Source organism: Hyla sarda, chromosome 4, assembly GCF_029499605.1.
Source record: "Hyla sarda isolate aHylSar1 chromosome 4, aHylSar1.hap1, whole genome shotgun sequence".
In the NCBI taxonomy this organism is placed as follows: Eukaryota; Metazoa; Chordata; class Amphibia; order Anura; family Hylidae; genus Hyla; species Hyla sarda.
The window spans coordinates 289,638,038-289,659,533 of NC_079192.1; the positions used below are offsets into that span (position 1 = coordinate 289,638,038).

At 43.2% G+C, this 21,496-nt stretch overlaps 1 protein-coding gene across 1 annotated transcript in view; it reads right to left on the reverse strand.

Moving 5' to 3' along the window:
* Nucleotides 1-21,496, reverse strand: part of LOC130369339 (dynein axonemal heavy chain 3-like) — a 919,716-nt gene that overhangs the window by 321,915 nt on the left and 576,305 nt on the right. The window lies entirely within an intron of this gene.

The following is a 21,496-nucleotide window of genomic DNA, read 5'->3' on the forward strand; positions in this document are numbered from 1 at the left end:
ATACGGCGAAACAGAAAAAAAATCATTGTGTGACAAAATTTAAGAAAAAAAGCCATTTTGTAACTTTTGGGAGCTTCTGTTTCTACACAGTACATTTTTTGGTAAAAATGACACCTGATCATTATTCTGTAGGTCGACACAATTAAAATGATACCCTACATATATAGGTTTGAATTTGTCATACTTCTGGAAAAAATCATAACTACATGCAGAAAAATGTATGCATTTAAAATTGTCATCTTCTGACCCCTACAACTTTTTAATTTTTTTGCATATGGGGCGGTATTAGGGCTCATTTTTTACGCCGTGATTTGAAGTTTTTAGGGGTACCATTTTTGTATTGATCGGACTTTTAAAACCATTTAAGGACCTAGGGCGTATGGATACGCCTTGACGTCCTGGTACTTAAGGACCCAGGGCGTATCCATACGCCTGGGGGAATTTCGGTCACCGCCGCATGCCGGGCGGGGACCGGACCAGGGTGACTGCTGATATCAATCAGCAGGCACCCCGCGCAAATGCCCAGGGGGGTCACACGGACAGGGTACATTCACACGGACAGGTTTACAGTAAATTTCCTGCTTCAAGTTTGGGCTGCGGCAAATTTTTCGCTGCAGCGCAAACTCCTAGCGGGAAACTCACCGTAACCCGGCAGTGTGAAAGTACCCTAAAACACTGCACTACACTAACACATAATAAAGGGTAAAACACAACATATACACGTCTTGTATGGCAGTGTTTCCAAAACGGAGCCTCCAGCTGCTGCAAAACAACAACTCCCAGCATTTCTGGACAGCCACTGACTGTCCAGGCATGCTGGGAGTTTAGCAACAGCTGGAGGCACCTTGTTTAGGAATCACTGGTGTAGAATACCCCTATGTCCACCCCTATGCAATTCCTAATTTAGTCCTCAAATGCGCATGGCGCTCTCTCATTTCAGAGCCCTGTCGTATTTCAAGGAAACAGTTTAGGGTCACATATGGGGTATCTCCGTACTCAGGAGAAATTGCACTACAAATTTTGGGGGGCTACACCTTATGAAAAGGAATAGTTGTGGCTACACCAGCATGTTAGTGTAAAAAATTTTAAAAAATTACGCTAACATGCTGGTGTTGCCCCATACTTTTTATTTTCACAAGCGGTAAAAGGAAAAAAAGACCCCCAAAATATCTAACATAAAAATATCTGGTGTTACCCTAAATTTTTCATTTTCACAAGGGAAAATAGAAAAAATCCCCCCACAATTTGTAACCCCATTTCTTCTGAGTAAGAACATACCCATATGTGAATGTAAAGTGCTCTGCGGGCGAACTAAAATGCTCAGGAGAGAAGGAGCGCCTTTGGGATTTTGAAGAGAAAATTTGTCTGGAATTGAAGGCCATGTGTGTTTACAAAACCCCCATAGTGCCAGAACAATGGCCCCTGACACATGTGACCCCATTTTGGAAACTACACCCCTCATGTAATGTAATAAGGGGTACAGAGAGAATTTACACCCCACAGGTGTCTGACAGATTTTTGGAACAGTGGTCCGTAAAAATTAAAAATGTAATTTTTCATTTACACAGCCCACTGTTCCAAAGATCTGTCAAACGCCAGTGGGGTGTAAGTACTCACTTCACCCCTTATTAAATTCTGTGAGGGGTGTAGTTTCAAAATGGGGTCACATGTGTGGGGGTCCACTGTTCTGGCACCATGGGGGGCTTTGTAAACGCACATGGCCCCTGACTACCATTCCAAACAAATTCTCTTTCCAAAAGCTCAATGGCGCTCCTCCTCTTCTGAGCATTGTAGTTCGCCAGCAGAGCACTTGGCGTCCGCACATGGGGTATTTCCATACTCAGAAGAAATGGGGTTACAAATTTTGGGGGTCATTTTCTCCTATTACCCCTTGTAAAAATGTAAAATTTAGGGGAAAAATGCATTTTATTAAAAATATTTTTTTTTCATTTACACATCCAACTTTAACAAAAAGTCGTCAAACACTAGACTGAGACTAGTTTCAAAATGGGGTCACATGTGTGGGGGTCCACTGTTCTGGCACCACGGGGGGCTTTATAAACACACATGGCCCCTGACTACCATTCCAAACAAATTCTCTTTCCAAAAGCTCAATGGCGCTCCTCCTCTTCTGAGCATTGTAGTTCGCCAACAGAGCACTTGGCGTCCGCACATGGGGTATTTCCATACTCAGAAGAAATGGGGTTACAAATTTTGGGGTCATTTTCTCCTATTACCCCTTGTAAAAATGTAAAATTTAGGGGAAAAATGCATTTTAGTAAAAACATTTTTTTTTTTCATTTACACATCCTACACATCCAACTTTAACAAAAAGTCGTCAAACACTAGTGGGTAGTTAAGGCTCACTGTATGCCTTGTTACCTTCCTTGAGGGGTGTAGTTTCCAAAATAGTATGCCATGTGGGTATTTTTTGCTGTTCTGGCGCCACAGGGGCTTCCTAAATGCGACATGCCCCCAAAAAATCTATTTCAGCAAAAGTTGCTTTCAAAAAGCCAAATGTGGCTCCTTCTCGTCTAAGCATTGTAGTTCGTCAGCAGAGCATTTTACGTCCTAACATGGGGTATTTCCATACTCAGAAGAGATGGGGTTACAAATTTGGGGGGGGGGGTTTACAAATTTTGGGGGCTTTTTCTCCTATTACCACTATTACCACTTGTAAAAATTCTAAAACTGGGTCTTCAAGAACATGCGAGTGTAAAAAAGGAAATTTTTTTATTTTCTCCTTCACTTTGCTGCTATTCATGTGAAACCCCTAAAGGGTTAACACACTTACTAAATGTCATTTTGGATACTTTTAGGGGTGCAGTTTTCATAATTGGGTCATTTGTGGGGTATTTCTAATATGAAGGCCCTTCAAATCCACTTCAAAACTGAACTGGTCCCTGAAAAATTCAGATTTTGAAAATTTTGTAAAAAATTGGAAAATTGCTGTTTAACTTTGAAGCCCTCTGATGTCTTCCAAAAGAAAATAGGAAAAAGCCCCCCACAATTTGTAACCCCATTTCTTCTGAGTAAGAACATACCCATATGTGAATGTAAAGTGCTCTGCGGGCGAACTAAAATGCTCAGGAGAGAAGGAGCGCCTTTGGGATTTTGAAGAGAAAATTTGTCTGGAATTGAAGGCCATGTGTGTTTACAAAACCCCCATAGTGCCAGAACAATGGCCCCTGACACATGTGACCCCATTTTGGAAACTACACCCCTCATGTAATGTAATAAGGGGTACAGAGAGAATTTACACCCCACAGGTGTCTGACAGATTTTTGGAACAGTGGTCCGTAAAAATTAAAAATGTAATTTTTCATTTACACAGCCCACTGTTCCAAAGATCTGTCAAACGCCAGTGGGGTGTAAGTACTCACTTCACCCCTTATTAAATTCTGTGAGGGGTGTAGTTTCAAAATGGGGTCACATGTGTGGGGGTCCACTGTTCTGGCACCATGGGGGGCTTTGTAAACGCACATGGCCCCTGACTACCATTCCAAACAAATTCTCTTTCCAAAAGCTCAATGGCGCTCCTCCTCTTCTGAGCATTGTAGTTCGCCAGCAGAGCACTTGGCGTCCGCACATGGGGTATTTCCATACTCAGAAGAAATGGGGTTACAAATTTTGGGGGTCATTTTCTCCTATTACCCCTTGTAAAAATGTAAAATTTAGGGGAAAAATGCATTTTAGTAAAAACATTTTTTTTTTCATTTACACATCCTACACATCCAACTTTAACAAAAAGTCGTCAAACACTAGTGGGTAGTTAAGGCTCACTGTATGCCTTGTTACCTTCCTTGAGGGGTGTAGTTTCCAAAATAGTATGCCATGTGGGTATTTTTTGCTGTTCTGGCACCACAGGGGCTTCCTAAATGCGACATGCCCCCAAAAAGTCTATTTCAGCAAAAGTTGCTTTCAAAAAGCCAAATGTGGCTCCTTCTCGTCTAAGCATTGTAGTTCGTCAGCAGAGCATTTTACGTCCTAACATGGGGTATTTCCATACTCAGAAGAGATGGGGTTACAAATTTGGGGGGGGGGGGTTTACAAATTTTGGGGGCTTTTTCTCCTATTACCACGATTACCACTTGTAAAAATTCTAAAACTGGGTCTTCAAGAACATGCGAGTGTAAAAAATGAAATTTTTTTATTTTCTCCTTCACTTTGCTGCTATTCATGTGAAACCCCTAAAGGGTTAACACACTTACTAAATGTCATTTTGGATACTTTTAGGGGTGCAGTTTTCATAATTGGGTCATTTGTGGGGTATTTCTAATATGAAGGCCCTTCAAATCCACTTCAAAACTGAACTGGTCCCTGAAAAATTCAGATTTTGAAAATTTGGTAAAAAATTGGAAAATTGCTGTTTAACTTTGAAGCCCTCTGATGTCTTCCAAAAGAAAATAGGAAAAAGCCCCCCACAATTTGTAACCCCATTTCTTCTGAGTAAGAACATACCCATATGTGAATGTAAAGTGCTCTGCGGGCGAACTAAAATGCTCAGGAGAGAAGGAGCGCCTTTGGGATTTTGAAGAGAAAATTTGTCTGGAATTGAAGGCCATGTGTGTTTACAAAACCCCCATAGTGCCAGAACAATGGCCCCTGACACATGTGACCCCATTTTGGAAACTACACCCCTCATGTAATGTAATAAGGGGTACAGAGAGAATTTACACCCCACAGGTGTCTGACAGATTTTTGGAACAGTGGTCCGTAAAAATTAAAAATGTAATTTTTCATTTACACAGCCCACTGTTCCAAAGATCTGTCAAACGCCAGTGGGGTGTAAGTACTCACTTCACCCCTTATTAAATTCTGTGAGGGGTGTAGTTTCAAAATGGGGTCACATGTGTGGGGGTCCACTGTTTTGGCACCATGGGGGGCTTTGTAAACGCACATGGCCCCTGACTACCATTCCAAACAAATTCTCTTTCCAAAAGCTCAATGGCGCTCCTCCTCTTCTGAGCATTGTAGTTTGCCAGCAGAGCACTTGGCGTCCGCACATGGGGTATTTCCATACTCAGAAGAAATGGGGTTACAAATTTTGGGGGTCATTTTCTCCTATTACCCCTTGTAAAAATGTAAAATTTAGGGGAAAAATGCATTTTATTAAAAATATTTTTTTTTCATTTACACATCCAACTTTAACAAAAAGTCGTCAAACACTAGACTGAGACTAGTTTCAAAATGGGGTCACATGTGTGGGGGTCCACTGTTCTGGCACCACGGGGGGCTTTATAAACACACATGGCCCCTGACTACCATTCCAAACAAATTCTCTTTCCAAATGCTCAATGGTGCTCCTCCTCTTCTGAGCATTGTAGTTCGCCAACAGAGCACTTGGCGTCCGCACATGGGGTATTTCCATACTCAGAAGAAATGGGGTTACAAATTTTGGGGGTCATTTTCTCCTATTACCCCTTGTAAAAATGTAAAATTTAGGGGAAAAATGCATTTTAGTAAAAACATTTTTTTTTCATTTACACATCCTACACATCCAACTTTAACAAAAAGTCGTCAAACACTAGTGGGTAGTTAAGGCTCACTGTATGCCTTGTTACCTTCCTTGAGGGGTGTAGTTTCCAAAATAGTATGCCATGTGGGTATTTTTTGCTGTTCTGGCACCACAGGGGCTTCCTAAATGCGACATGCCCCCAAAAAATCTATTTCAGCAAAAGTTGCTTTCAAAAAGCCAAATGTGGCTCCTTCTCGTCTAAGCATTGTAGTTCGTCAGCAGAGCATTTTACGTCCTAACATGGGGTATTTCCATACTCAGAAGAGATGGGGTTACAAATTTGGGGGGGGGGGTTTACAAATTTTGGTTTTTTTTTTTCCTATTACCACTATTACCACTTGTAAAAATTCTAAAACTGGGTCTTCAAGAACATGCGAGTGTAAAAAATGAAATTTTTTTATTTTCTCCTTCACTTTGCTGCTATTCATGTGAAACCCCTAAAGGGTTAACACACTTACTAAATGTCATTTTGGATACTTTTAGGGGTGCAGTTTTCATAATTGGGTCATTTGTGGGGTATTTCTAATATGAAGGCCCTTCAAATCCACTTCAAAACTGAACTGGTCCCTGAAAAATTCAGATTTTGAAAATTTTGTAAAAATTGGAAAATTGCTGTTGAACTTTGAAGCCCTCTGATGTCTTCCAAAAGAAAAAACATGTAAACTTTATGATGCAGTCATAAAGTAGACATATTGTATATGTGAATCAATGTATAATTTATTTGGAATATCCATTTTCCTTATAAGCAGAGAGCTTCAAAGTTTAAAAAAATGCAACATTTTCAATTTTTTCATCAAATTTTGGATTTTTTCACCAAGAAATGATACAAGTATCGACAAAATTTTAGCACTAACATAAAGTAGAATATGTCACGAAAAAACTATCTCGGAATCAGAATGAAAGGTAAAAGCATCCTAGAGTTATTAATGCTTGAAGTGACAGCGGTCAGATGTTCATAAAATGGCCGGGTCCTTAAGGTATATTTGGGCTGGGTTAATCGCGTTTTATTGATTTTTTCATGATATAAAAATAGACCAAAAATACATTCTTTTGGACTGTGGAATTTTTTTGCACGTACGCATTGACCGTGTGGTTTAATTAACGATATATTTTTTATAATTCGGACATTTCCGCACGCGGTGAAATCACATGTTTATTTTTATTTACACAGTTTTTCTTGATGGGAAAACTTTTATTAGCTAAGGGGTTAAATGATCTTTATTCACTTGTTTTTTCACTTTTTTTTTTTGCAATGTTATAGCTCCCATAGGGGGCTATAACACTGCACACACTGATCTTTTACATTGATCAATGGTTTCTCATAGGAAACCATTGATTAATGATTCTGCCGCTTGACTGCTCAAGCCTGGATCTCAGGCACAGAGCAGTTATTCGGCGATCGGACAGCGAGGAGGAAGGTAGGGGACCCTCCTGCTGTCCTGCAGCTGTTCGGGATGCCGTGATTTCGCCAAGGCGATCCCAAACTGCCCCCTGAGCTAACCGGCATGAGTGTACTTTTTTTTATTTTATTTTATTTTTATTTCCATTATATCAAAATTACAATAAGTACAAACACATATAAACATTTTCCCCGAAAATCACCCTCCCACCCAGTTCCCCACCCCAGCCGACTACCACCTAGGATTCCTCCCCCACTTCTTCTACTCAGTTTCTATTTTCCATCCCATCTTTTTTCCTCGGTAATATATAGCCTCAAATCTTCTCATTTGTTCTATTTCCTTCTGCCACTCAACACAACATGGATCCTCAGGTGCGAACAATCTCCTCAGAATCATTATTCTAGCCATTCCAAAGACCTTGATTATAACACTATTCTTCTCCTGCTCCCTTAATACTATCCCTAAAATGGCAGTTTTAATATCAAACGTTATCTTTATTCCCAATTTCGCCTCTACGATTTTATATACCTCCATCCAGATACAATCCAGATCAATCCCTTATATACCGTATTTGTCGGGGTATACCACGCACCTGCCTTTAACACGCACCCTCATTTTACCAAGGATATTTGGGTACAAAAAGTTTTTTACCCAAATATCCTTGGTAAAATGAGGGTGCATGTGTGTGCATGTGTATACCCTGATACACTGTTTCTGACCCCGCAGAAGCCCCTAGGAAAGGCAGGAAGAGGCCGTCGCTGCCCGCTTCTCTCCCCCACCTTTCCTGGGGTCTAGAGCCCTGCTGCCACCGCTTCTCGGTGCCGCTGCCCCTTCTCTCCCCCTGTCTTTCGGTGCCGCTGCACCATTGCCGGCGCCGATAGCCAGGGGGAAGGGAAGCTGCGCCGGCAATGGGGCAGCGGCGCCGACAGACAGGGGGAGAGAAGGTGCAGCGGCACCCTTTTCCGGCGTCGCTGCCCCGTTGCCTCCCCCATCCCCGGTTGAATAATTACCTGTTGCCGGGGTCGGGTCCGCGCTGCTTCAGGCCTCCGGTGTGGTGTCCCCTGCGTCATTGCTATGCGCTGTAAGGCGCAATGACGAGTGACGTCACTCGTCATTGCGCTGTGCCATGCAGTGCATAGCAACGACGCAGGGGACACCACACCGGAGGCCTGAAGCAGCGTGGACCCGACCCCGACACCAGGTGATTATACAACTGAGGATGGGGGAGGCAACGGGGCAGCGTCGCCGGCAACTGGTGCCGCTGCCCCTTCTCTCCCCCTGTCTGTCCGCAACGCTGCCCCATTGCCTACACCGCTTCTCTCCCCCTGGCTATCAGCACCGGCAATGGGGCAGCGGCACCGATAGACAGGGGGAGAGAAGGGGCAGCGGCGCTGATAGCAGGGGGAGAGAAGCGGCGGCAGCAGGGCTCTAGACCCCAGGACAGGCAGGGGCAGAGAAGCCGACAGGTCTCTGCACCTGCAAAAGCCGCTGCAGTTCATTGATTTAAAGAGCCCGCTTTAAATCATTGAACTGCAGCGGCTTATCGGCGTATAACACGCAGATAGACTTTAGGCTAAAAAATTTTTGCCTAAAAAATGCGTGCTATACGCCGATAAATACAGTACATTACCCAATACATTTGTAGAAGAGGACCGAAGCCCAAATATATAATCCATTAACTCATGTCTATTTATTACCCATCTGGGATAATTTTATCTCCTTTTCAAATGCGCTTTTAATTTGTAAGTACAAAAAATAATTATTCTGCTTTATATTAAATTCCCGATTAAGTGTTCTCCACTCTTTTAACGTGTTCTCTACCCCTAAATCTTTAACTCTAATTACCCCCTTTTTCTCCCAATCTACATACTCTTTCAATTTCAACATTTCTGGAAAATATCCATTACCCCACAATATATGTATAGTGCACACTCCCCTTAACCCCTTCCCGACCTATGACATACCTGTACGTCATGGGTGGCAAGGTGTTCCCGACCCATGACATACAGGTACGTCATGGACATTACTGCGGCTACTCGCGGCATCCCGCAGCGCCCGGAAAGATGGTGGCTATCACTGATAGCCAGCCATCTTACCGTGCGACCACGGGGGGTTTCGTCCCCCACCCCCCCCCAGCGATCGCTGCTATCAGCTGGTCAAATCTGACTAGCTGATAGCAGCGTTTCGCTATCAGAATACTTAGCAGCGCGGTGTGTGAGTCTGGATCACGGGGATCGGGACACACACCGCTCTGCTAAGTGTCCCGGACCCGTCCCCCGGCGTCACTTACCCGTCCGAGCGGTGTCCCGAGCGGTCCCGGCGTCCTCCATGCGGTCCCGGCGGCGCTGCGTCCCGGAGGTGAGTTTCCGGCAGCAGTGCAGCATCTTCATTGGCAGCAGTGAGATCGCCGTAAAGCGATCTCACTGCTGCCTCTGAGAGTTTCAAAACTGCAACTCCAAGCATGCCCAGAAAGCCTTTGGCTTTCTGGGCATGCTGGGAGTTGTAGTTTTGCAACATCTGGAGGTCCACAGTTTGGAGACCACTGTATAATGGTCTCCAATCTGTGCTCTTCCAGATGTTGCAAAACTACAAATCTCAGCATGCTCAGTCTGTCCAGGCATGCTGGGAGTTGTAGTTCTCTAACATCTGAAAGAGCACAGATTGGAGACCATTATACAGTGGTCTCCAAACTGTGGACCTCCAGATGTTGCAAAACTACAACTCCCAGCATGCCCAGACTGCCCAAGCATGCTGGAAGTTGTAGTTCGGCAACATCTGATCCTTCAGATATTGCCGAACTACAACTTCCAGCATGCCTTGGCAGTCTGGGCATGCTGGGAGTTGTAGTTTTGCAACAACTGGAGGCACACTAGTTGGGAAACATTGTCCGTTTTCTACCTCAGTGCCTCCAGCTGTTGCAATTGTTGCAAAACTATAACTCCCAGCATGCACTGACAGACCATGCATGCTGGGAGTTGTAGTTTTGCAACAGCTGGAGGCACACTGGTTTGGAAACACTAAGTTTGGTTGCAAAACACTTGAAAGTTTATTACTTAACTTAGTGTTTCCAAACCAGTGTTCCTCCAGCTGTTGCAAAACTACAACTCCCAGCATGCACGGACAGCCAAAGGGCATGCTCGGAGTTTACAACAGCTGGATGTTTGCCCCCTCCCCCCAATGTGAATGTACAGGGTACACTCACATGGGCGGAGGTTTACAGTGAGTGCTGCAAGTTTGAGATGGCGCAAATTTTGCGCTGCAGCTCAAACTTCCAGCGGCAAACTTGCTGTGAACCTCTGCCCATGTGACTGTACCCTAAAAACACTACACTACACTAACACTAACCTAAAATAAAAAGTAAAAAACACTACATATGCACATACCCCTACACAGCCCCCCTCCCCCCAAAAAATGAAAAACGTCTGGTACGCTACTGTTTCCAAAACGGAGCCTCCAGCTGTTGCAAAATAATAACTCCCAGTATTGCTGGACAGCCATTGACTGTCCAGGCATGCTGGGAGTTTTGCAACAGCTGGAGGCACCCTGTTTGGGAATCACTGGCGTAGAATACCCCTATGTCCACCCCTATGCAAATCCCTAATTCAGGCCTCAAATGCGCATGGCGCTCTCTCACTTTGGAGCCCTGTCGTATTTCAGGGCAACAGTTTTGGGACACATATGGGGTATCGCCGTACTCGGGAGAAATTGCCTTACAAATTTTGGGGGGCTTTTTCTTCTTTAACCCCTTATGAAAAGGTGAAGTTGGGGTCTACACCAGCATGTTAGTGTAAAAAAATAAATTTTTTACACTGACATGCTGGTGTTGCCCTATACTTTTCATTTTCACAAGAGGTAAAAGGGAAAAAAGACCCTCTAAATTTGTAACGCAATTTCTCCCGACTACGGAGATACCCCATATGTGGGCGCAAAGTGCTCTGGGGGCGCACAACAAGGCCCAGAAGGGAGAGTGCACCATGTACATTTGAGGCGATTTGCACAGGGGTGGCTGATTGTTACAGCAGTTCTGACAAACGCAAAACAATAAATATCCACATGTGACCCCATTTTGGAAACTACACCCCTCACGGAATGTAATAAGGGGTGCAGTGAGCATTTACACCCCACTGGTGTATGACAGATTTTTGGAACAGTGGTCTGTGAAAATGAAAAATAAAATTTTTGATTTGCACAGTCCACTGTTTCAAATATCTGTCAAACGCCAGTGGGGTGTAAATGCTCACTGCACCCCTTATTAAATTCCATGAGGGGTATAGTTTCCAAAATGGGGTCACATGTGGGGGGGGGGGTCCACTGTTCTGGCACCATAGGGGCTTCCTAAATGGGACATGCCCCCCAAAAACCCTTTCAGAAAAACTCACTCTCCAAAATCCCATTGTCGCTCCTTCCCTTCTGAGCCCTCTACTGCGCCCGCCGAACACTTGACATACGCATATGAGGTATTTCCTTACTCAAGAGAAATTGGGTTACCAATTTTAGGGTGATTTCTCTCCTTTTACCCCTTGTAAAAATTCAAAAATTGGGTCTACAAGAAAATGCGAGTGTAAAAAATGAAGATTTAGAATTTTCTCCTTCACTTTGCTGCTATTCCTGTGAAACACCTAAAGGGTTAAAACACTTACTGAATGTCATTTTGAATACTTTGGGGGGTGCAGTTTTTATAATGGGGTCATTTATGGAGTATTTCTAATATGAAGACCCTTAAAATCCACTTCCAACCTGAACTGGGCCCTGAAAAATTACGATTTTGAAAATCTTGAGAAAAATTGGAAAATTGCTGCGGAACTTTGAAGCCCTCTGGTGTCTTCCAAAAGTAAAAACTTGTCAATTTTTTAATGTAAACACAAAGTAGACATATTGTATATGTGAATCAATATGTAATTTATTTGGAATATCCATTTTCCTTTCAAGCAGAGACTTTCAAAGTTAGAAAAATGCTACATTTTCAAAATTTTCATGAAATTTTTAGATTTTTTACCAAGAAAGGATACAAATATCAGTGAAATTTTACCGATATCATAAAGTAGAATATGTCATGAAAAAACAATCTCGGAATCAGAATGATAAGTAAAAGCATTCCAAAGTTATTAATGTTTAAAGTGACAGTGGTCAGATTTTCAAAAAATGCCCAGGTCATGAAGGTGAAAATGGGCTGGGTCATGAAGGGGTTAATACCCAGTAATTGTCTCGTGAATCTCCATACTTTATTAAACATATTACAGGTGGGAATTCTTCCCCAATCAGTGTGCATACATCTTCCACCTTCAATTAACTCAACTGTGCTACCTCCTTTGCTACCCAAATTAGAGAAAAAAACTTTTAAAACATCATCTTCCTTAAGGGGTACTCCGGTGTTTTTTTTTTGTTTTTTTTTTATCAACTGGTGCCAGAAAGTTAAGCAGATTTGTAAATGACTTCTATTAAAAAATCTTAATCCTTCCTGTACTTATTAGCTGCTAAATATTACAGCGGAAATTCTTTTCTTTTTTAAACACTTAGCTGTGATCATCTATGATCATCTGCTGACATCATGAGCACAGTGCTCTCTGCTGACATCTCTGTCCATTTTAGGAACTGTCCAGAACAGCATTTGTTTGCTATGGGGATTTTCTTTTACTCTGGACAGTTCCTAAAATGGACAGAGATGTCAGCAGAGAGCACTCTGCTCATGATGTCAGCAGACAGCTCTGTGTTTCAAATGGAAAAGAATTTCCACTGTAGTATTCAGCAGCTAATAAGTACAGGAACGATTAAAAATTTTGAATAGAAGTAATTTACAAATCTGTTTAACTTTCTGGCACCAGTTGATTAAAAAAAAAAAAAAAGTTTTTCACCGGAGTACTCCTTTAATCATGTATTCAATTTGTGCCGCTATATAATACAATTGCATATATGGTATACCAAAGCCTCCGATAATCAAAGGAGGACTCAAAAATGTGTGTTTCATACGTGTCTGTTTCCCATCCCATAAAAAAACATTGATCTCACTCTGTATTTTATTAAAATGATGTTCCCCTAACCATATAGGTGCTGCTCTTACCACATGCAAGACCATGGGAAAAATTATCATTCTTATCAGAATAATCCTTTCAGCCATATTCATGTGCAGTTTTTTCCGTATTTGGATTTTATTTCTTACTTTCTGTCTCAATGGAACATGAGTGTACTTTCACTTTAGACACGGTATTGTTACGCCGAGCACTCCGGGTCCCCGCTCCTCCCCGGAGCGCTCAAAGCGCTCTCTTATTCACAGCGCCCCGGTCAGACCTGCCGACCGGGTGCGCTGCGATAATGTTCCCAGCCGGGATGCGATTCGCGATGCGGGACGCGCCCGCTCGCGATGCGCATACCGATTCCCTTACCAGACCCGTTCCCCGTCTGTGCTGTCCCGGCGCGCGCGGCCCCGCTCCTTAGGGCGTGCGCGCGCCGGGTCTTTGCAATTTAAAGGGCCGGTGCGCCACTGATTGGCGCATGAGGTTTTAATCAGTACCTTCACCTGTGCACTTTCCTACTTATACCTCACTTCCCCTGCACTCCCTCGCCGGATCTTGTTGCGATTGTGCCAGTGAAAGCGTTTCCTTGTGTGTTCCTAGCCTGTGTTCCAGACCTCCTGCCGTTGCCCCTGACTACGATCCTTGCTGCCTGCCCTGACCTTCTGCTACGTTCGACCTTGATCTTGTCTACTCCCTTGTACCGCGCTTATCTCAGCAGTCAGAGAGGTTGAGCCGTTGCCGGTGGATACGACCTGGTTGCTACCGCCGCTGCAAGACCATCCCGCTTTGCGGCGGGCTCTGGTGAATACCAGTAGCAACTTAGAACCGGTCCACCGACACGGTCCACGCCAATCCCTCTCTGGCACAGAGGATCCACCTCCAGCCAGCCGAATTGTGACAGGTATTCAACTTTGAACGCTGTGTCTAAAGGGTTAATGGCATGAGGCACAGTTGCTAGGTGCCGGCCTCAACCCGCTATGATGCAGGGCCACGGCGTGGCCACGCATTAAAGACAGGGAGTGGGCAGAGGGCGTACAGGTACGCCCTCCGTCCCAAACAGGTTAAAATCCTTATAGGTAAATTAGGGTATTTAGTGCAATCAGGGCATTCTCTAGGCCTTCCCGGCCTGTCCCTGATGCATGTCCGTTAATAAATACAGTGGTCCCCTGACATACAATGGCCCGACAGATGATCATTTCAGCATACGATGGCCTCTCAGAGGCAGCATCAACATACAATGCTTCTGTATGTTGGGGCCATCGCAAAAAAGGCTATCCGGCAGTACTGACTGCTTCAGATGCCACCTGTTAGCTGTTTAATGTTCCCCATGTGTCCTGCTAATTTATACTTACATGTCCCTGCTGCTCCGGCCTATCATTTCGCTGCTCCTCTGCTTCTGCTGCCCTGCGCCGTCGCTCTCTGTCATCATGTTGCCCCGTCGTCCAATAGGGGTGGCGTGAGGGGCAACGTAGTGGTACGGCATCGGAGTAGCAGCAATCTGACAGACCAGGGCGGCAGGGACACGTGAGTATAATCCATGAAAGAATAATCCATGTATCCCAAATCCCACAACATACGAGGGTTTCGTATTCGTATAACCAATTACCATCGTATGTTAAGGGACCACTGTATTCATAAACTCCCTCTTCTGCATGTACCCCTACACCAAAAAGTGCCAGATAGTACTATTAACTCCAAGAGGATGCAGGGCGTACCTGTATGCCCTGACTGCACAGTACGTACTTGGCGCAACAGGATGTAAATATGCATCCTAAATCCCATGCAAACTATGAAGCAAATGCAGTAGCTGCACTTGCTTCATAGACCATGGGTCCACTGATGGCCGGCATCAGTGATCACGCTGATGTCCTCCATTAACCCTTCAGATACTGTCATCAATGCTGATCATTGTAAAGAAAGTATAATGAGGGATTTAAGAGACTCATCGAACCACCCGTGGCGCAGTCATGGGGGGTCATATGAGTCAAAATGGCAGCTGCAGCTCCTCTCTGACAGACCAAAGGAGTACATTACTGATATATTGATCAGTCCAATGCCTATTCATAGCACTAAATGATAAAAATCTAATAATTGCTATAAATAGTTCCTTATGGGGACTTAAAAAAGTAAAAACAAAAGTTTTAAAAAAGTGAATGAGACCCTCCCTCCAATAAAACATGAAATGACCCTCTTTTCCCATTTTACAAATAAAAAAGTAAAAGAATAAAATAATTATATTCAGTATCACCGGTTGTAAGAAAAGTCTGAAAGGTGTAAACACAAAAAAAAATACTAAAGTCCAAAATTGCTAATTTCTCAGTAAACCTGGGTGGTCCTAATGCCATATGACTTAGTTTTCGCTGCCCGCAGTGTGAACCTGGCCCAAGTGACAAACGGAGCAAACACTTTTATCAATGCTTTCTTACTAGTGTTGAACAAAGTTTAACAAATTTGCTTAAGCAGCTTCACCAAATATTGGCAAAAAGTTTTCTTTAGTTTGGATAACTTTGGACTGAAGCAGGAACTCAGCAAAACTCCAAAACTTGTGTATAACACTGTCTGAGACCCCTGAATGTCACCGAGGAATGTATCCAAGTACTTATAAACTGATTAAAAGGCTAATTTATTGTGAACGTTATGGTAACATATGGTAACCTGTGGTAACTTACCTGTGGTGTTTACCTGTAGTGAACAGCTTGTTTAAAAACATCCTGCATAAGCGGATTTGTATGTTTCATTAATGCTGATTTTTCACCAACTAATGTATTAATGTGTATACACTTAATTCTGCAGCAGTGATTATTACATAATGTGTTTTCTCAGCTCAATAAAAACACTTTTTTGGTAACCTTCCCCACCTATTGGAAAAACTAGAACATTAACCTCTTCTTGAACAACTTTGCAAATGTGCACAAACCCTATATGCCTCCTAATACCCCAGGAGCTGTATGCAATCCTTGGTTTGCTAACCTGAGGTCATGTGGTCTTGCTAGTTGCAAAGTATTCTGGGTTACTTAACATCATATCTGTGTCCCTATGTCTTACTATGCTAAAATGGTGCCAACACAATGTGTTACTCATCCCTTCTCCTATCCTCACACAGCACTGGCACCGTGCTAATAGCTTCAGCCAAAGTGAATTAGGCAATATTCGCCTTAGGATGTAGCGAACATTTCCCCACTTCTGACCGAACCCAGCTTCTATGGGTTTAGTTTTCTCAACACTATTTCTTACCATAGAGCACTGCTACAAGGTTGCTGTAATCCTGCAAAAATGGGTGACCAGTAGGATTTTGTACGAAAAGTCTAAAGGAGTGTCTTATACTGTAAATGTAAATACATTCAATTTAGCTAAGAAGATTTTGTAGAAATGCATGTGTTTTTGTTTTGTAAGAGAAGTTATTTATACTAAATATGTTTGTATTTTTATCTCCTAGCAGCAGTCAAAAAAGTCTCCTATCCTGACTGCACAATACAACATATTCCCTTTCCAATTACTCTTTATTATTTTGTGTTAGACTTTTCTTACATCCAGTTGACTTCCTATAAATAGTGACTGTCCATTCATCTTTATAAACCATCAGAGACACATAAACATGATGGATGTCAAATGAACACACATGATCGATGTCAAAGCCTATTCAGAAATATCCAACTTTTTATAACTGTTAGAATGTGTTCTTTGCAGCAAAAAGACTAACTATTTGGGCCATGATCAGATGGGCACAACATCTCTGTATTTACAAACAACAGTCCTTAACCCATTTTCACCTTAACCCCTTAAGGACCGAGCCCTTTTTCACCTTAAGGACCGGAGCGTTTTTGCAATTCTGACCACTGTCACTTTAAACATTTATAACTCTGGAATGATTTTAGTTATCATTCTAAATCCGAGATTGTTTTTTCGTGACATATTCTACTTTAGCTTAGTGGTAAAATTTTATGGTAACTTGCATCCTTTCTTGGTGAAAAATCCCCAAATTTGATGAAAAAAATGAAAATTTTGCATTTTTCTAACTTTGAAGCTCTCTGCTTGTAAGGAAAATGGATATTCAAAATAATTTTTTTTTTGGGTTCACATACACAATATGTCTACTTTATGTTTGCATCATAAAATTTATGAGTTTTTACTTTTGGAAGACACCAGAGGGCTTCAAAGTTCAGCAGCAATTTTGAAATTTTTCACAAAATTTTCAAACTCGCTATTTTTCATGGACCAGTTCAGGTTTGAAGTGGATTTGAAGGGTCTTCATATTAGAAATACCCCATAAAAGACCCCATTATAAAAACTACACCCCCCAAAGTATTCAAAATGACATTCAGTAAGTGTATTAACCCTTTAGGTGTTTCACAGGAATAGCAGCAAAGTGAAGGAGAAAATTCAAAATCTTCATTTTTTACACTCGCATGTTCTTGTAGACCCAATTTTTGAATTTTTGCAAGGGGTAAAAAGGAGAAAATTTTTACTTGTATTTGAAACCCAATTTCTCTCGAGTAAGCACATACTTCATATGTCTATGTTAATTGTTCGGCGGGCGCAGTAGAGGGCTCAGAAGGGAAGGAGCGACAAATGGTTTTTGGGGGGCATGTCACCTTTAGGAAGCCCCTATGGTGCCAAGACAGCAAAAAAACACACATGGCATACCATTTTGGAAACTAGACCCCTCAGGGAACATAACAAGGGGTAAAGTGAACCTTAATACCCCACAGGTGTTTCACGACTTTTGCATATGTAAAAAAAATATCTTCTTTTTTTACCTAAAATGCTTGGTTTCCCAACAATTTTAATTTTTAAAAAGTGTAATAGCAGAAAATACCCCCCAAAATTTGAAACCCAATTTCTCCCGATTCAGAAAACACCCCATATGGGAGTGAAAATTGCTCTGCTGGCGCACTACAGGTGTCAGAAGAGAAGGAGTCACATTTGGCTTTTTGAAAGCAAATTTTTCTCTGGGGGCATACCGCATTTAGGAAGCCCCTATGGTGCCAGAACAGCAAAAAAAAAAACACATGGCATACCATTTTGGAAACTAGACCCCTCGGGGAACGTAACAAGGGGTTAAGTGAACCTTTATACCCCACAGGTGTTTCATGACTTTTGTATATTTAAAAAAAAAAAATTGTTTTTTTACCTAAAATGCTTGTTTTCCCAAAGATTTTACATTTTTAAAAAGGGTAATAGCAGAAAATACCCCTCAAAATTTGAAGCCCAATTTCTCCCGAGTACGGAGATACCCCATATGTGGCCCTAAACTGTTGCCTTGAAATACGACAGGGCTCCAAAGTGAGAGCGCCATGCGTATTTGAGGCCTAAATTAGGGATTGCATAGGGGTGGACATAGGGGAATTCTACGCCAGTGATTCCCAGTTAGGGGGCCTCCAGCTGTTGTAAAACTTCCTGCATGCCTAGACAGTCAGTGGCTATCTGGCAATACTGGGAGTAGTTGTTTTGCATCAGCTGGAGGCTCCGTTCTGGAAACAGTGACGTACCAGACGTTTTTAATTTTTATTGGGGAGGGGAGGGGGGCTGTGTAGGGGTATGTGTATATGTAGTGTTTTTTACTTTTTATTTTATTTTGTGTTAGTGTAGTGTAGTGTTTTTAGGGTACAGTCGCACGGGCGGGTGTTCACAGTAGTTTCTTGCTGGCAGTTTGAGCAGAGGCAGAAAATTTGCCGCAGTTCAAACTTGCAGCCGGATACTTACTGTAATCCTCCGCCCATGTGAGTGTACCCTGTACGTTCACATTGGGGGGGGGGGGGGGAAACATCCAGCTGTTGCAAAACTACAACTCCCAGCATGTACGGTCTATCAGTGCATGCTGGGAGTTGTAGTTTTGCAACAGCTGGAGACACACAGGTTGTGAAACACCGAGTTTGGTAACAAATTCAGTGTTTTGCAACCAGTGTGCCTTCAGCTGTTGCAAAAGCTACAACCCCCAGCATGTACGGAGGCATACTACATTGGCTGGGGATGCTGGGGATTGTAGTTATGCAACAGCTGGAGACACACTGGTTTACTACTTAAATCAGTGTGCCTTCAGCTGTTGCAAAACTACAACTCTCAGCAGTCACCGACAGCCAACGGGCATGCTGGGAGTTGTAGTTATGCAACCACCAGATGCACCACTACAACTCCCAGCATGCACTTTAGCTGATTGTGCAAGCTGGGAGTTGTAGTTACACAACAGCTGAAGGTACACTTTTCCATAGAAAGAATGTGCCTCCAGCTGTTGCAAAACTACAAGTCCCAGCATGCCCTTGTTGCATGCTGGGAGCTGTTGCTAAGCAACAGCAGGAGGCTGTCACTCACCTCCAACGATCCACACTGCAGGACTGTCCCTCGCCACCGCCGTCGCTCCTGGGGCCCCGATCCCAACAGGGACGCTGGGGATCGGGGTCCCCAGCACCCGGGGTCGTCTTCCCGCACCCGCTCACGTCCTCCAGAAGAGGGGCAGAGCGGGTTGCGGGAGTGACACCTGCAGCAGGCGCCCTGATTGGTCGGCAGGTAATCCGGCCGACGAATCAGGGCGATCGTGAGGTGGCACCAGTGCCACCTCACCCCTGCAGGCTCTGGCTGTTCGGGGCCGTCTCTGACGGCCCCGATCAGCCAGTAATTCCGGGTCATCGGGTCACTGGAGACCCGATTGACCCGGAATCCACCGCAGATCGCTGGACTGAATTGTCCAGCGATCTGCGGCAATCGCCGACATGGGGGGACATAATGACCCCCCTGGGCGATATGCCGGGATGCCTGCTGAACGATTTCAGCAGGCATCCGGCCCCGGCTCCCCTCCGGCTAGCGGTGGGGGCCGGAAATGCTCAGGGCGTATCCATACACCCTCGGTCCTTAAGGACTTGGAAACGGGGGTGTATGGATACGCCCTATGTCCTTAAGGGGTTAAAGGGGTACTCCGGTGGGAAACTTTTTTTTTTAAAGGAACTGGTGCCAGATAGTTAAACAGATTTGTAAATTACGTCTATTTAAAACCTCAATCCTTTCAGTACTTATTAGCAGCTGTATGCTACAGAGGAAATTCTTTTCTTTTTGAATTTCTTTTTTGTCTTGTCCACAGTGCTCTCTGCTGACACCTCTGTCCGTGTCAGGAACTGTCCAGAGCAGCATAGGTTTGCTATGGGGATTTTCTCCTGCTCTGGACAGTTCCTGATACAGGCATCAGGTGTCAGCAGAGATTACTGTGGACAAGACAAAAAAGAAATTCAAAAAGAAAATAATTTCCTCTGTAGCATACAGCTGTTAATAAGTACTGGAAGGGTAAATATTTTTTAATAGAAGTAATTTACAAATCTGTTTAACTTTCTGGCACCAGTTCATTTAAAAAAAAAACATGTTTTCGTTTATGCACTTTTGTTTTTTCCTCCTCCCCTCCTAAAAATCATAACACATACAGACCCATATAAGTGTTAGTTTTTTTGCATCACCAATTGTACTTTGTAATGACATCCCTTATTTTATGCCCTAATCTGTGGTGAAACAAAAAAAATTATTTGTGGGGTGAACATGGGTACCCAATTTATGTACGGTAGGTTTTATTTTTATTTTGTACTACTTATTATACAGTAACTACATGCACCAAAATTTATATTTTTACAATTATCCTCATCTGACACCTATAACTTTTTTATTTTTCCGTATACGGGGCTGTATGAAGGCCAATTTTTTGCACCATGGTCTGTAGTTTTTCTTGGTACCATGTGTTTTGATGGGACTTTCTGATCACTTTTTATTAATATTTTTATGGTATATGAAGCGACCAAAAATGCACAATTTTGGACTTGGTATTTGGTATTTGGTATGTATGCCATCCACCGTGCGGTTTAGCTAACCTTATTTTTCAATAGTTCAGACAATTACACACGCGGTAGCACCACACATGATTATTTTTATTTTTTTATTACATATTACATTATTTTAATTAAATAATGGGAAATGGGGGGGGGGAGGTGATTCAATCTTTTATTAGAGGAGGGGCTTATTCACATTTGTACACTTTTTTTTTTTTTTAGCCCCCATAGGTGGCTGTACCATGCAATCTTTTGATTGCATACACTGATCAATCCTATGTCATAGTGTAGCATTGATCAGTATTATTGGTGCTCTGCTGCTCCATCCTGGCATGGCAGGCTTGGAGCAATAGAACACCAATCGGATGGTGAGGAGGCAGGTAAGTGCTCTCCCATCGTCCTCTCAGCTGATTGGGAGATCCCGATTTTGTCACAATAGTCCCGATCAGCTCCGCTGAGCTGCCGGTATGCTTTCAGTTTAATTTTAGACACCGCAATCAACTTTGATTGCGCCGCCTAAAGGGTTAATGGTGGGCATCGGCCGGACCAGTGATGCATGGCATTATCTCTGGGTCCTGGCTGCTGATAGCAGTTGGAACTTACCGGGTTTAAAGTGTTCTCCACAACGTAGAGGTACGCCCTGCATTCTTAAGGACTCGGGCGCAAGGGTTTACTCCCCTTTTTTTAAAAAGTGCTTGCCAGCCATTATATAGAGAGAGCTCACAAAATTATCCCTCTCTATATGCGTGAGTGTCAGCTGTATAT